Here is a 14,700-nt window from a genome sequence, read left to right as displayed (position 1 = left end):
ACCGGTACAGTAATATTTTAATGAAAATTTCTTTGTATTAACAACAATGGAAAACTAATGTTAGAAGGGAACTCTAACTCTTTACTGAGTTTACATACCTTTGAGGTAAAAATAAAATGTGCCAAATACTGCTCCAGCTGTTTGTATCACTGATAGTAGAATAACTGTACTTACTATATGCTAAGCACTGTGGTAAGATTTTATTTAATTTCCATTACCCTATAAAGTAACACTAGTGCTTTTTTTACAAATGAAATTGAGATTCAGAGAAGTTAAGTCACTTGCCCAGAGTTACAATGCTAGTCAGAGTCAGGATTTGAACCCAAACACTCTTGATTTGAGCCCAAATCACTCTGATGACAAAACTTCTGTTCTTTCAGTTACAGAATGCCACCTTCATCCCCAAATCCTGCACAAAAGAGGAGGTCAAATTACAGAACCAACATGAGATTTTCCCAAAATTATCAATTATCTCACGATGTCCCCATATGTGGGATGATGGTTAGTCACTAATCAAATCTGCCTCTGAATTCCACAAAAGCAACCAGAGATTACTAGGCAATGTTAACACATGCCCTCTACCAGATATTGCAAATCTATCATCCAAAGGCCAGTCCTGGTGGAAAATCTTGACTTGGCCTTGGTAAGGAGACTAGCAGAGCCAGAGGATCTCCCTGAAGGCTAGCATTCTCTGATTGGATGGTAGCACTGCTCAAAATAATTCCATTATTTCCTTGGGTAGAGGTCTTATGTCAGAATAAATTATCAGAATAAAGGGATCCCATTCCAAAAGAAAACCAACTCCTAACAAAGCTTTTGTTATAGCGCTCACAGGGTCACTTCCATATGAAGTAAGGAACTCTACACAACACATAAAAGAATCTGCAGGGACTTCCCTGGTGATCCAGTGGTTGGGAATCTGCCTTCAAATGCAGGGGACATGGGTTTGATCCCTGGTCCGGGAACTAGGATCCCACATGCCGCTGGTCAACTAGGCCTGCGCTCCACAACTACAGAGCCCACACGCTCTGGAGCTCACGTACCACAACTAGAGAGAGGCCTGCGTGCTGCAACTAAGATCCAACACAGCCATAAATTAAAAAATAGATAGTTAAAATAATTTTTAAAAATATGAATCTGCAATAGATTTGTATATTCTTCCTTGGTATGAGATCTGTATCGGTGTAATTAATATGTATATATGCTTCTGAAGGAGCACAAGTGTATTTAATATGAATGGACTATTTATTCATCACTGATGCCTAACTGAAAAAAAAGCAAATTTTTATGAGTATATAAGAGACATACCCTAGGGGCTTCCCTGGTGGTGCAGTGGTTGAGAATCTGCCTGCCAATGCAGGGGACACAGGTTCGATCCCTGGTCTGGGAAGATCCCACGTGCCGCAGAGCAACTAGGCCCGTGAGCCATAACTACTGAGCCTGCGCGTCTGGAGCCTGTGCTCAACAAGAGAGGCCGCGACAGTGAAAGGCCCGCGCACCGCAATGAAGAGTGGCCCCTGCTCGCCGCAACTAGAGAAAGCCCTCGCACAGAAACGAAGACCCAACACAACCAAAAATAAATAAATAAATAAATTTTTTTTTAAAAAAAGAGACATACCCTAGAGGAATGGTTTCTCTCTTTCTCAAAATTTAAAAATACCTTTCTACTTAATTATGTTATTGATATGCTGATCACTTCAACACCACTGCGGAGCTAATAATGATAATAATCACAGATTTTCTGTTCTTCATTTCAGGGGCTTTTGTTTTTGCTGAAGTTTGACTCTTTTCATCTACTTCAAGCAATAGATTTGCCATGTTTTATTTCTCTCCATCTTTTTCAGATCTAAAAATAACACAAGGGCTTCCCTGGTGGCGCAGTGGTTGGGAATCCGCCTGCCAATGCAGGGGACATGGGTTCGAGCCCTGGTCCAGGAAGATCCCACATGCCGCAGAGCAACTAAGCCCATGTGCCACAACTACTGAGCCTGCACCGTAGAGCCGGCGAGCCACAGCTACTGAAACCCGCGCACCTAGAGCCCGTGCTCCACAACAAGAGAAGCCACTGCAATGAGAAGCCCGCACACCACAACAACGAGTAGCCCCTGCTCACCACAACAAAGAGTAGCCCCTGCTTGATGCAACTAGAGAAAGCCCACGCGCAGCAACGAAGACCCTATGCAGCCAAAAATAAATAAATTTTAAAAAATAAAAATAACAATACAAAGCTACAAAGCATTAATTATCTAAAATATTTCTAATAAACAAAATTGCATTTTGGATGCAAGGGGTCAAATTATGCACATAGATTTAATCACTCTTTCCACAAACACAATATCAAGGAGGGTGGCCTAGGGTCAATGTTCTAATATATCACTCAGATTTTTTGGAGGAAAAAAATTATAACTGTGGAAAATACAATTTTCAAAAGTATATCAAATCAGCTATATAAATTATGAAATATAATTCCAAAATGGTGTAAAAAAATACCAATTCTTCCTTGAAACAAAAAATGTAATATATCAAATCAACACATTGTACACCTTACCTTACACAATGTTACATATCGATTATTTTTCTCTCAATAAAGTTGGAAAAAAAAAGGAAAAAATATATAACAAAGTATGAGTGCCATCACTATCTATCATTAACACCTCCCAATAATCTGTCTCTCCCCTAATCACTGTTTTCATATAAACACTTCTGACTGTATATTCCAATGCTGTCTGTTGATGTTACCTGAGGTCAGAGTTCTTGTCTTATCTTTGGTTCCCCAAGATCTAGTACAAAACCTAGCACAAAACCTACTCTATAAATGATCACTGAACTGAAATAAACATCCTTTATGTATCTTTGAGGCACAAGTGAAATAGTATATGCAAAACTACTTTGGAAATGACATTGGATTTGTCAATGATTTCTTGGATACGAAAAAACAGACAAACTGGACTTCATAAAAATTCTTTTACTTTTGTGCATCAAAAGATACTATCAAAAGAGTAAAAAGGCAACCCACAGAATGGGAAAAAATATTTGCAAATGATATATCTGAGAAGGGATTAATATTCAGGCTATATACAGAATTCCTAAAACTCAACAGCAACAACGACAACAAAAAACCAACTTGATTCAAAACTGGACGAAGGACTTGAATAGACATTTCTCCAAAGAAGATCTACAAGTAGTCAAGAAGCACATGAAAAGACACTAAACATCACTAATCATTGGGGAAGTGCAAATCAAAACTACTATGAGGGCTTCCCTGGTGGCACAGTGGTTGAGAGTCCGCCTGCCGATGCAGGGGACACGGGTTCGTGCCCTGGTCTGGGAAGATCCCACATGCTGCAGAGCGGCTGGGCCCCTGAGCCATGGCCGCTGAGCCTGCACGTCCGGAGCCTGTGCTCCGCAACGGGAGAGGCCACAACAGTGAGAGGCCCGCGTACCGCAAAAAAAAAAAAAAAAAAAAAAAAAAAAACCTACTATAACACTTCATACCCATCAGGGGGGCCACTGTCAAAAACAAACCCAGAAACAACGAATGTGAACTGTTGTTGGTAATGTAAGCTGGTACAGCTGCTGTGGAAACAGTATGGTGGTCCATCAAAAAATTAGAAATAGGGACTTCCCTGGTGGCACAGTGGTTAAGAATCCACCTGCTAATGCAGGGGACACAGGTTCGAGCACTGATCTGGGAAGAGCCCACATGCCACGGAGCAACTAAGCCCGTGTGCCACAACTACTCAGCCTGCGCTCTAGAACCCGTGAGCCACAACTACTGAGCCTGTGCGCCTAGAGCCCATGCTCCGCAACAAAGCCTGCGCACCGCAACGAAGAGTAGCCCCCACTCACCACAACTAGAGAAAGCCCGAGAGCAGCAACAAAGACCCAACTCAGCCGAAAATAAATAAATTTTAAAAAATAAAGTTGTCTTAACGTTCCAGGTTTTTTACTTTTTCACACAAATTTTTTTTAATTTAAAAAATATTTTATTTATTTATCTGCATCAGGTCTTAGTTGCAGCATGTGGGATCTTTAGTTGTGGCATGCAAACTCTTAGTTGTGGCATGTTGAATCTAGTTCCCTGACCAGGGACCGAACCCGGGGCCCCTGCATTGTGAGTGTGCAGTCTTAGCCACAGGACCACCAGAGAAGTCCCCCATATAAATCTTAGATTATTGTCAAGTTCCAGGGAAAATCATTAGGCATACTGTTTAATTTATAGATTTGGAGAGAACTGATATTTTTCTGATATTACATCTTTCCATCTATGAATCTATCTCCATGATGTCAGGACTTCTTTGCTCCCTAATAGTATCTTGCAAAATTTTCCATTGCATCTTTCATTACATTAATTTCTGAGTAGCTTACGTTTTAAGTCACTATTATAAATTGGATCATTTTTCTATTACATATACTTTTACTTGTAAGAATGCTAATCTTTATATAACAGTTACCTCTCTGAACTAATAGTTTTAATAGTTTGTAGATTCTCTTGAACATTTAGTGTAGACTTCCTTTACAATTAAGACAGCTTTTTTTTTACTTTTCAATTTTATATCCCTTAGTACTTTTTCTTGTCCTTGCACAAAATTGAATAGGTGAGAGCAGCGACTTCTTGTCTCGGCTCTGTCTTTGATGTAACTATTCCTAAAGTTTCACCATCAAGTATGCCATTAACTCTAAATTTTTTATCATTAGCAAGTTAAAGACATTCTTTTCTATTTATTGTTTGCTAAGTTCTTATCATGAATGAATAATTTTATCAAATTCTTCTGCATATGAGCTTATCATATGATTTTTCTCTTTTACCCTGTTGGTAGATTTTCTGATGTTGAACTAGTCATTCATTCATTCAACAAATATTTATTGAGTGACTGTGATGTGCCAGGCACCGTTTTAGACTCTGGGAAAACAGCAGAGAACTGAGCGGCAAAACCCCTGCCCTCATGAAGCTTAAATTCTATTTGGGAAGACAGATAATAAACAATAAAATAAAATACAGCACAAGTCATAAGTGCTCTGGAGAAAAACAAAGCAGAGCAGGAGGGTAAGGAGTGCTAGCTAGAAAATGAAATTTAACTAGGATAGTCAGAGAAGGGCTCACTGGAGTGACATTTGAGGGAAGATCAAAGAAACTCCATGGTAGGCTGAAGGAACCACAGGTGCAAAGCCCTCAAGGCAGAACTTTTAATTTTGCCACTGAAGAATTCTGAGCAGAAGAGTGATAAATATGACTTATATTTTAAAAGAATTTTAAAATTCTTGCATTTCTAAAATACATCCTCTTTGCCCATTATGCATTATTTTAGTACACTGCTCAATTTGTGAGAATGTTTTTTCTCTCTACTCCTGAGATTGGTTTCTAATGTTCTTTCTTGAACACCCTTGCTCATCCTTATATTAAGGTTGTAATCTTGCAAAAAGCATCATAGAATGAGTTGGTTGTTACTAGTGTTTTCTTCCCATTACATGTACTAACTGTAATGCATGTACAAGAATGCTTTTGTTTTTTGTAAGCTGATTTTTTTTCTTTGATGTTCTATACTAATTTCTGATTGAGCTGCACCATAATTTTCCACCACGACCAGGGAGTCTGTCAAGTTCTCCTTGCAGTTATCGGCGAATACACTGGAAGGTACATAGTTTTTTACTTTAGTATCTTCTTAGATTTCTTTTACCACTAGGTACTGTCCCTCCTTATCCTAATTAATGGTTTTTGCCTTAAACGTTATTTTGCCTAATAATAATATGCTGCACAAGCTTCCTTTTAGTATTTACCTGAATTGTTTTCTCCTTTATTTTCAACACTTTTCAAAAATTAGGTTTTGTGTCTTTCAAGCAACATATAAATGAATTTTTAAAAATCTAATATGACAAACTAATTTTTTACAGAGAAGTTGATTCACACTTTTGACTACTGATGTAGCTCGATTTATTTCCCTACTTTATATAGTTTTCAATATATTTGTTATCCTTCTGATTCTTTTCTCCTGCCTTCTATTGAATCGATAGATTTCTATACTCCCTTTTATAGCTCTGCTTGTTTGGAAATTATAGATGCCCTCTTTTTCTTTCAGTAATTACTTATTTTTTTTTTTTTAGTAATTACTCTTATTTTGTTTTCTTTTTTCCTTTTTAGGCTGTGGCATGCGAACTCTTAGTTGTGGCATGTTGAATCTAGTTCCCTGACCAAGTATCGAACCTGCGTCCCCTGCTTAGGAGCAGTCTTAACCACTGGACTGCCAGGGAAGTCCCTATTCTTACTTTTAGAGGGCACACCTAACTTTACCTTTATTCTAAATATTCTTCAGCTATGTTTGCCTTCCTCCTGAACATAAAGAGGTTCTTAGTGAAGAGGTCCTCTCTCATTAGAGCAGCTGTTCTCCGAATGTGTTTCCCGAGACCCATTCAAGAATCTGCAAGGTTAAAGCTATTTTATAATATTACTAAGATGTTGCTTTTCCCCCACTCTGTTGACATCTGCACTGATGATATGAAAGCAATAATGGGTAAAACAGCTGGCGCCTTACATGAATCAGGGCAGTGGTACCAAACTGTCCCAGCTGTCATTGTATTCTTCATTGGCATGCACTCACAGAAAAAAAAGCCAATTATGCTTAAGAGTGCCCTTGATGAGGCAGTAAAAATTACTGATTTTATTCAATTTTGACCCACAAATATGTCTTTTTTAAAATCTGGGTGATGATATAGGAAACACGCATAAAGCACTTTTGCTGCACACAGTACAGTGGTTGTCCCTTGGAGAAGCACTCGTGTGATTGAGTTTAACAAGCCACTTTTTTTCACAGAACATCATTTTTATTTGAAGAACGACTGACAGACAAACCATGGTTCTGCAGACGTGGGTATGTGACAGACATTTCCTTGAAAATGAAGTGCTCTTGTCACTTCAAGGAAAAGAAAAAAATTTAAGCTGTCAAGAAAAAAGGCTATTAATATATTCCCTTCTCCAACTACATGTCTGTGAGGCTGAATTTTCTACAGGTATCTCAATTCAGAAATAAGAATTTATGAATAATGTGATTCATCTATAATAATATATACATGAAAATGAATACCTGATTCATATATAAGAACCCAGTTGTCTTCTAAGCCACACATTAAAGACACTGGCAAAAATGTACAAACAAAGCCATTCATTAAATTTCTATCTTGGGAAATAGTTTTCATAAAAATGTTAACATGTAGTAGGTTTATTATTTGCAAATGAAATTGTTTTTAAATATTAATTTCTAATATGGCAAATATCAGTTGATATAACCCATGTAACAAAAGCTCTTTGGGCCTACAATAATTTTTAAGAGTATAAAGGGATCCTAAGACCAACACATTCTGGAACTGTTGGTTTATTTCAGCTTTTTTATCACAAAAAAAGTGTCTACTTTGCAGTCAATAACTGATTTAAATGTACTGACTTGTCAAATCATTTTCTATGCTCAGATTATTTTTTTAGCCACCATCTCTCCTACTGCAGAAACTGCCTTTGCTTTTTTTTTTTTTGCGGTACGCGGGCCTCTCACTGTTGTGGCCTCTCCCGTTACGGAGCACAGGCTCCGGACGCACAGGCTCAGCGGCCACGGCTCACGGGCGCAGTCGCTCCGCAGCATGTGTAATCTTCCCGGACCGGGGCACAAACCCGTGTCCCCTGCATCGGCAGGCGGACTCTCAACCACTGCGCCACCAGGGAAGCCCTGCCTTTGCTTCTTTACTCCCACATCTTCTCTCTGGATTCACTTTTCTCCTTGCAGAAATGTATCCTTTAATAATTTTTTTAAATAAATTTATTTTTGGCTGTGTTGAGTCTTCGTTGCTGCACGCGGGCTTTCTCTAGTTGCAGCGAGCGGGGACTACTCTTCGTTGCAGTGTGCAGGCTTCTCATTGTGGTGGCTTCTCTTGCTGCAGAGCACGGGCTCTAGGTGCCCAGGCTTCAGTAGTTGTGGCACACAGGCTCGGTAGTTGTGGCGCACGGATTTAGTTGCTCTGTGGCACGTGGGATCTTCCTGGAGCAGGGCTCAAACCTGTGTCCCCTGCACTGGCAGGTGGATTCTTAACCATCGCACCACCAGGGAAGCCCTCTTTTAATAATTCTTAAGTGAGGTTCTGTACTAAACTCATGTCTAAAAATGTTTCTTACAGTCATTCTTGAATGTTATTTTAGCTGTGAATAAAGTTCTAGGTCAATATATACGCCCTCAGCATTTGAGACATTGTTTCCTGGACTCTACTGTTGCTGATGAGAAGTCAGCTGCCATTGTAATTGGTGGCCCTTTGTATATAGTGTCTTTTTTTTTTCTTTTTTTTCTTTTTTTTTGCTGTGTTGCGTCTTCATTGCTGTGCACGGGATTTCTCTAGCTGAGCCAAGCGGGGGCTACTCTTCGTTGCGGTGCGCGGGCTTCTCACTGACGTGGCTTCTCTTGTTGCGGAGCACGGGATCTAGGCACACAGGTTTCAGTAGTTCTGGCCTGTGGGATCCAGAGTGCAGGCTCAGTAGTTGTGGCGCACGGGCTTAGTTGCTCCCCAGCATATGGGATCTACCCAGAGCAGGGCTCGAACTCATGTCCCCTGAATTGGCAGGTGGATTCTTAACCACTGCGCCACCAGGGAAGTCCAAGAACTAGGTCTTAAATAGTGTTTTGAGCCTACTTTGATACCCTTAAATCACAGATCTAGCTACTGAGTCAACAGGCTACTTGTCTGTTTTTGGTTTTAAAAGACCCAAAAGCCATGTTTTTCTCATTTACTCTCATTGGGCCCAGTTTTTTATAAAGCAGCAGTCCCAGGCCGAAAGTCAACAGTTTTCCCAGCCTGCTTTCACAAACTGACACCCATCCCAGGCCCTGGCTTTGATCACTATTCCTAGCTCTTTTGCCTCAGTCATGGAGCTCTCAAAAAGATTTTTACGAACAGAGGTCATGGTCTTGGCCACCCTGGTTCTAGACCCAGAGCCCGAGTTCCCACTCACCATGAGGGCTTTCTCTTCTATTTTTAGTCACATAAATATATCTGCTTTTATCTTAACCATTTTACCTGTTATTGTTAAGTGTGTGAGGCAGGGGAATTGTGTAGAAGCATGAACTCACTTTAATATCTCAATCAGAGGTAATAACTTTATACATTTTAAAAAATGATAATGTACTTTGTAAGCAGAAAAAAAGCTTTAACAATTTTAACATTTACTCGCTTTACTATAACAGAGGCAAATAAAAAGTGGAGTTATGGATGTAAAGAGGAGAAAGAGCCAAATGCTTATCACGGGAACTGGAAAAAGCTTCACATTTCAACCAGTTGTTTGCCCACATCCTAAAATGGTCTATGGATTCACTGGAACCATAAAGGAAGAAGTGAAACAAATACTTAGTCATATCTAATGAACTTGTTAGAAAAGAGTGATACAATACTTGGTAGAAATGTCTCATCAGAGATGAAATGGAAGCTGTTCCCCTGCAGTAGCGCAGTGGAGCCAGTCCTTTGTGGGGCAGGAGGTGCACAAATATCAATTTAGTTTGCTTCATCTATGTGTCTCTGGTCTGCTCTGTCCTTTGTTATACATGGAAACTGGGGCAGTTTAGCAACTCACTAAGAAACACACAAGAAGATGGGCAGCAGATGGGGAAGCATCATGGGCTGGGGCTCACAGCAGTGGTGAGAGCAAAGCAGTCCCCAGTGAACTAGGTGTCAGGTAGGTCAAGAAAGAGGGTCAAGTTCTGAAAACTGGAATATGGCAGAGAAGGTGGAAATAAGACAAGTGCTCTGATACTAAAACACACTAAAGTCAGAATGAGTTCAACAAATGAGGGCAGGGAGGAAGTTAGTCCCAAGCCTGAGGTTTAGCTGGGTTTCTGGTTGAGACTGAGTGGCTCCAGCAGTGGAGATAAAAGACCCAGGTCAGACAAGGAGCCATACGTGTTAAGTCCATACATTCAGAGCATGAGACCTATCACCAACATGGATGAAGATCCATGAAATTAAACTTTAGATATTTTAATGCTGTGCTCTAGTTCTATTTTTTAATATTATAAGTGGACAGTAATTCACAAACAGCAAACTATAGGAACCTGCCTAACTCCTCAAGAAAGAAGCAATTTGCACACAGAAAGAGATATGAATATAAATTCAAGGTATTATTAAAGGCAAGTTCATTCCCTTTTCTCCTAGCTGTCAATTACCTTAAAATAGTAAAACTTTAAAACAATGTACCCCAGACTCAATAGTACTATTAACTTTTTTAAAAACAGCAAAAAAAAATCTACTTCAGATCCAAATTTCTTGGTCAAGTAAAACTAAGAGATTGATCACTAAATTACAAAAACAAATCCGTATGTAATAAGCTCAACTTTTAAATAAAGGTTTCTTCCCACCAGTGCCGGAAAATAAAATTTTCATGAGTTGGCCTCACAAAGGTTGTATCTGGACCAGAAATGCCCAATTAAAACAGACATAATCGAAGATGCTGAGTTCTGAGTGGTTAAGCACTATGGACAAGGTACTAGCTAGTCAGAATGGCTACTGGTAAGGTGAGTTTGAATTATTGCCTGGAAGGGTAACAGCAGTGTCATATTAAACATTTACCCAGGGCTTCTTTTAAGTATCTGGGGAGGTGACATACCTTAAATATTAATGTTACTGTTTATTCATCAAATATTTATGGAACCCATACTATGGACCCAAACCCTGTATTAAGCACTAGATCTGGTTCTCAAGGAGCTTACCATGAGTTACACTGTTAATAAAAGCATATTATTAACACAAAAATTAAAATAAATTATGTGCTGTGTGCCAGATATTGTACTAGGTGTTTTATATTAGTATTTCACTTAATTCCATTTTAAATGTGAGAAAACTCAGGCTTAGAGGTTGAGTAACTTGCCCAAGTTCACAGAGCTAGGATCTGGTGCTGTAATTAGAACTCCAATCTGTTCCAGAGCCCCAAATCCTATCCATTATGCATATTGCCTCTGGTAAGGGAGATAAGACATAAAGAGCATAATTATCATATAAGGTCAAAAGTGAAAAAGGAAAAAAGAACTGTAGATAATTAAGGACATTCAAGAAGACAAATTTCTTCCAAGTGGGTAAGCAAGGAATGGCTTTGTGAAGCAAGTGATATTTACACAAATTTTTGTCGGATGGATAGGATCTGGTTGTACAGAGAAAGGATATGAAGGACAAGGTGTAAAAAGTATGGGTGGTGGAAGGCGTGTTGCACCAGGAATCGGAAGATCAGGTTCAAGCTTTACTCCTCCTTAACTGTGCACAAGAAGTAAGCCACTTACCTCTCTAGGCTTCAGGTTATTCTTATGTAAAATGTCCAGTATTGTTCATTAAAAAAAAAACAAAAACATAAGCTAATGCAAGAAGATAGTCACAGTAGAGTCATTTATAAAAGTAAAATCTAGGAAACAACTTACCAACAATCAAGAAACGGGTAAATAACTCAAATTATTATGCAGCCTTTCTGACAATAATTCTGGATACTGTAGCAACATAGAAAAGTGTAACAAACAGCAAATAATAAAAACTATTCAATACTGCACTATTACAAACATACATATGACCAAAACTAAAGCATAGTATACAGAAATACAATTTGAAAAATAAAAATACACATGCCAAATCTGTTCCCCAGACCTCTTAAAGTAAAAAAACTCTAGGGGGCTTCCCTAGTGGCGCAGTGGTTGAGAGTCCGCCTGCCGATGCAGGGGACACAGGTTCGTGCCCCGGAACAGGAAGATCCCACATGCCGTGGAGCGGCTGGGCCCGTGAGCCATGGCCGCTGAGCCTGCGCGTCCGAAGCCTGTGCTCTGCAGGAGAGGCCACAACATTGAGAGGCCCGCGTACCGTTAAAAAAAAAAAAAAAAAAAAAAAAACTCTAGGGATTCTCCAAGTGACTCTGATGTATACCCAGGACTGGGAGGCACTGATAGGATATCTAACGTTTCTTTCAACTTCAACATTCTAACTCTTTAAGTGCATTTCGTATACCATGGCAAAGTAGACAAGTGCTAAGAACAGATTATAGAAACGTACAGGGAATAAAAATTAGTTTGGGGTAACTGCACCACAGGATCTGTCAAAGAGAGCATGAAGGAACATGAAGGCCTTGATAGGTTAAGGAGGGGTTTGGACATCATGCTGTTGGCCATGGAAGGTTATCTATAGCTTCTGAGCTAAGTAAAATAGTGAGAGCAGCACCAGCTCTCTGGAGTCTGGAGTCTTAGCAGCCTTGGGGTTTCTGCTGCCTTTGGCTGACATCATTGGATTTAAAGGGCCCTCACTGGTCTCCAAAAATGTCCCTAATTTTCTTATGAAGACAATCTAAGATAGCTCTTAGGGAGAGCAGGGATGTCAGTTACCTGGCATATTAGGTAGTACTATATTCTCCCTCACCTGAGGCAGACTTCACTAACCAATCACAGTACTCTTTCCCAATAAGCCTAGTTGGCTTCAAAATAATTCTCAATACTTCTCATAGCCCTCCAGGAAGCCAGGAGACCCTTCTAATGGCAGAGATTTTTCCATCTCCCTACTCTTGAGCCTTAGAAGCAGAACCTACTCCTTCAATCTGGCTAAGAAGTGCTCCAAGGATTGGACAGGAACTCTAACGGTTCTAACTTCCTTTTGTGTGTGTAAGTACGTCACAGGTTCATCTCATACCAAGGGAAAAAGAAAAAAAACGGCAAACAGGAACGTAATTCCTAGTTAAGGTAGTGAACTTTAAGGATTAAAAATAAATCATATAAAAGTACAGACAAAACTAAATTTATCTATAAAGGAGGGGTGTGGGGGGAAAGCTGGCTTTGGTCTCCTTCTTAGCTACATCACATGCCAGTAGGTACAAAACTTACAGAATATTGATGGGAATTCTTTATCCAGACTGTTGATCACGTTTGAAGGCAACAGAAAAATGTTCTCAAATATGCAAAGAGTCAAGAAATACACCAGCTATGTACACTTCTTCTCAAAAATGTATCTGAAGATATCATCCAGCCAACCAACTAATGAAAAAAGAGAACACGCTTTTGATTTGGAATTTGTGACATGAAAGGACTAACAGTTAATATTTGAACTTTTAAGGCTAAATAAGTAGGAGGATGAGAAGAAATATTAACTATGATCATTTCCTCACATTTAATACAGTGAACAAATAAATTTTATTCTTGATGAATATATATGAATATTATTTAAAGATACAAAAAAGTAAAAAACAGAGAAAGCGACAAGGATTTACTGTACAGCACAGGGAATTATATTAGGTATGTTGTACTAATCTATAATGGAATATAATCAAAGGAAAAAATAACTGAATCACTACGCTGTACTCCTGAAATTAACACAATATTGTAAATCAACTTTACTTCAATTAAAAAAAAGAGAGTCTATCATTTAATTTACCAGAAGATGGGAAGATATACCAAAAATACATAGAGAAATGTGTGGAGGAATATGCAACAAAATATATTAACATGTTATCTCCAGATGGCTGGATGGAGGGTAAGTTCCGCTCTCTTATTCTTTAAATTTCACCAGAGTTCCCCACCTCACGGCCTTAGGACTTGCTGCTCCCACCACCTGAAATACTCTTAACCTATACTCTTAACCTATCTTCACATGGCTAAGTCCGTCTCTGCGAGGCTGTCTCTCTCTCATTACTTAGATACAGCTCACATATGATTTATTTCCTCAGAAAGGCATTCCTTGATCATCCAGTCTAGAGCAGTCCCATCCCCACAAATCACTAGTATTTTACTGTCTTATTGTGTTCATGGCACTTTATCAGTATCTTAAATTAAAAATTATCTTATTTTTTCTTTGAATACTGTTAATCTTCCACACTAGAAATGGAAGCTCCATGAAGGGAGGGGCTTGTCCCTTCTGTTTCAATGCTGTATCTCCCCTTAGGACCTTGAAGCATACTTTGGCACATAATATTTGTTGAAAAATGTATATCCATAAGTTAATTTTGTAATCAGAACAAAAAAATAAAGTTATTTACTTTTGAGATATGAAAGAAATAAAAGCAGAGAAAATTAAGTTAGTTAAAAAAGTGGGGCTTCCCTGGTGGCGCAGTGGTTGAGAGTCCGCCTGCCGATGCAGGGGACACGGGTTCGTGCCCCGGTCCGGGAAGATCCCACATGCCGCAGAGTGGCTAGGCCCGTGAGCCATGGCCTCTGAGCCTGCACATCTGGAGCCTATGCTCCGCAACGGGAGAGGCCACAGCAGTGAGAGGCCCGCGTACTGCACAAAAAAAAAAAAAAAAAAAAGTGAAAGACTATACTAGGATATCATTTTATGCACACTTAATTGTCAAAAAAAATGTAGAAGTACGAGAAACTTAAATGTTGGAAAGGATATGGCTCAATGGGAACTCATATGTCACTGGTGGAGTATAAATCAATTCACTACTTTGGTAAACAATGTGACATTCTCTTATAGGGCTCATCATTTGCATATCCTATTACCCAGCAATTCCACTGCTGGAGAAACCTCTTCATATGTATGCACCAAGAGACACACGTTATAATGTTCACCGCAACACTGTAAAGGCAAAACAACTGGACTCCTAAACAGCCATCAAAAATAAAATGAATAAATTCTGGTACATCAGACAAAACTGGAAATGAATGTACTGCAGCTACCCAAAACAACATGGATGAATCTTAGTATGATTTAGCATAATCC

The 14,700-nt window shown here is 39.2% G+C and overlaps 1 protein-coding gene across 22 annotated transcripts in view; it reads right to left on the bottom strand.

Annotated features, from left to right (window-relative positions):
- Positions 1–14,700, bottom strand: part of ZNF207 (zinc finger protein 207) — a 53,744-nt gene continuing 39,044 nt past the window's right edge. For 20 of the 22 annotated variants that reach the window (XR_016388936.1, XR_016388937.1, XR_016388919.1 and 17 more), the window contains one exon: positions 1–14,700. This exon is cut by the window's right edge. The gene's annotated coding sequence lies outside the window, so the exon portion shown is untranslated. The other 2 variants (XR_016388927.1, XR_016388928.1) reach the window with 2 other exon arrangements.

The sequence above is a fragment of the Delphinapterus leucas genome, chromosome 19 (genome assembly GCF_059928025.1).
Source record: "Delphinapterus leucas isolate spDelLeu-1000000601 "Yukka" chromosome 19, BTC_Dleu_Yukka2, whole genome shotgun sequence".
NCBI lineage: Eukaryota > Metazoa > Chordata > Mammalia > Artiodactyla > Monodontidae > Delphinapterus > Delphinapterus leucas.
The sequence above is the reverse complement of the archived record's forward strand: the minus strand, read 5'-3'. Positions and strand labels throughout refer to the sequence as shown.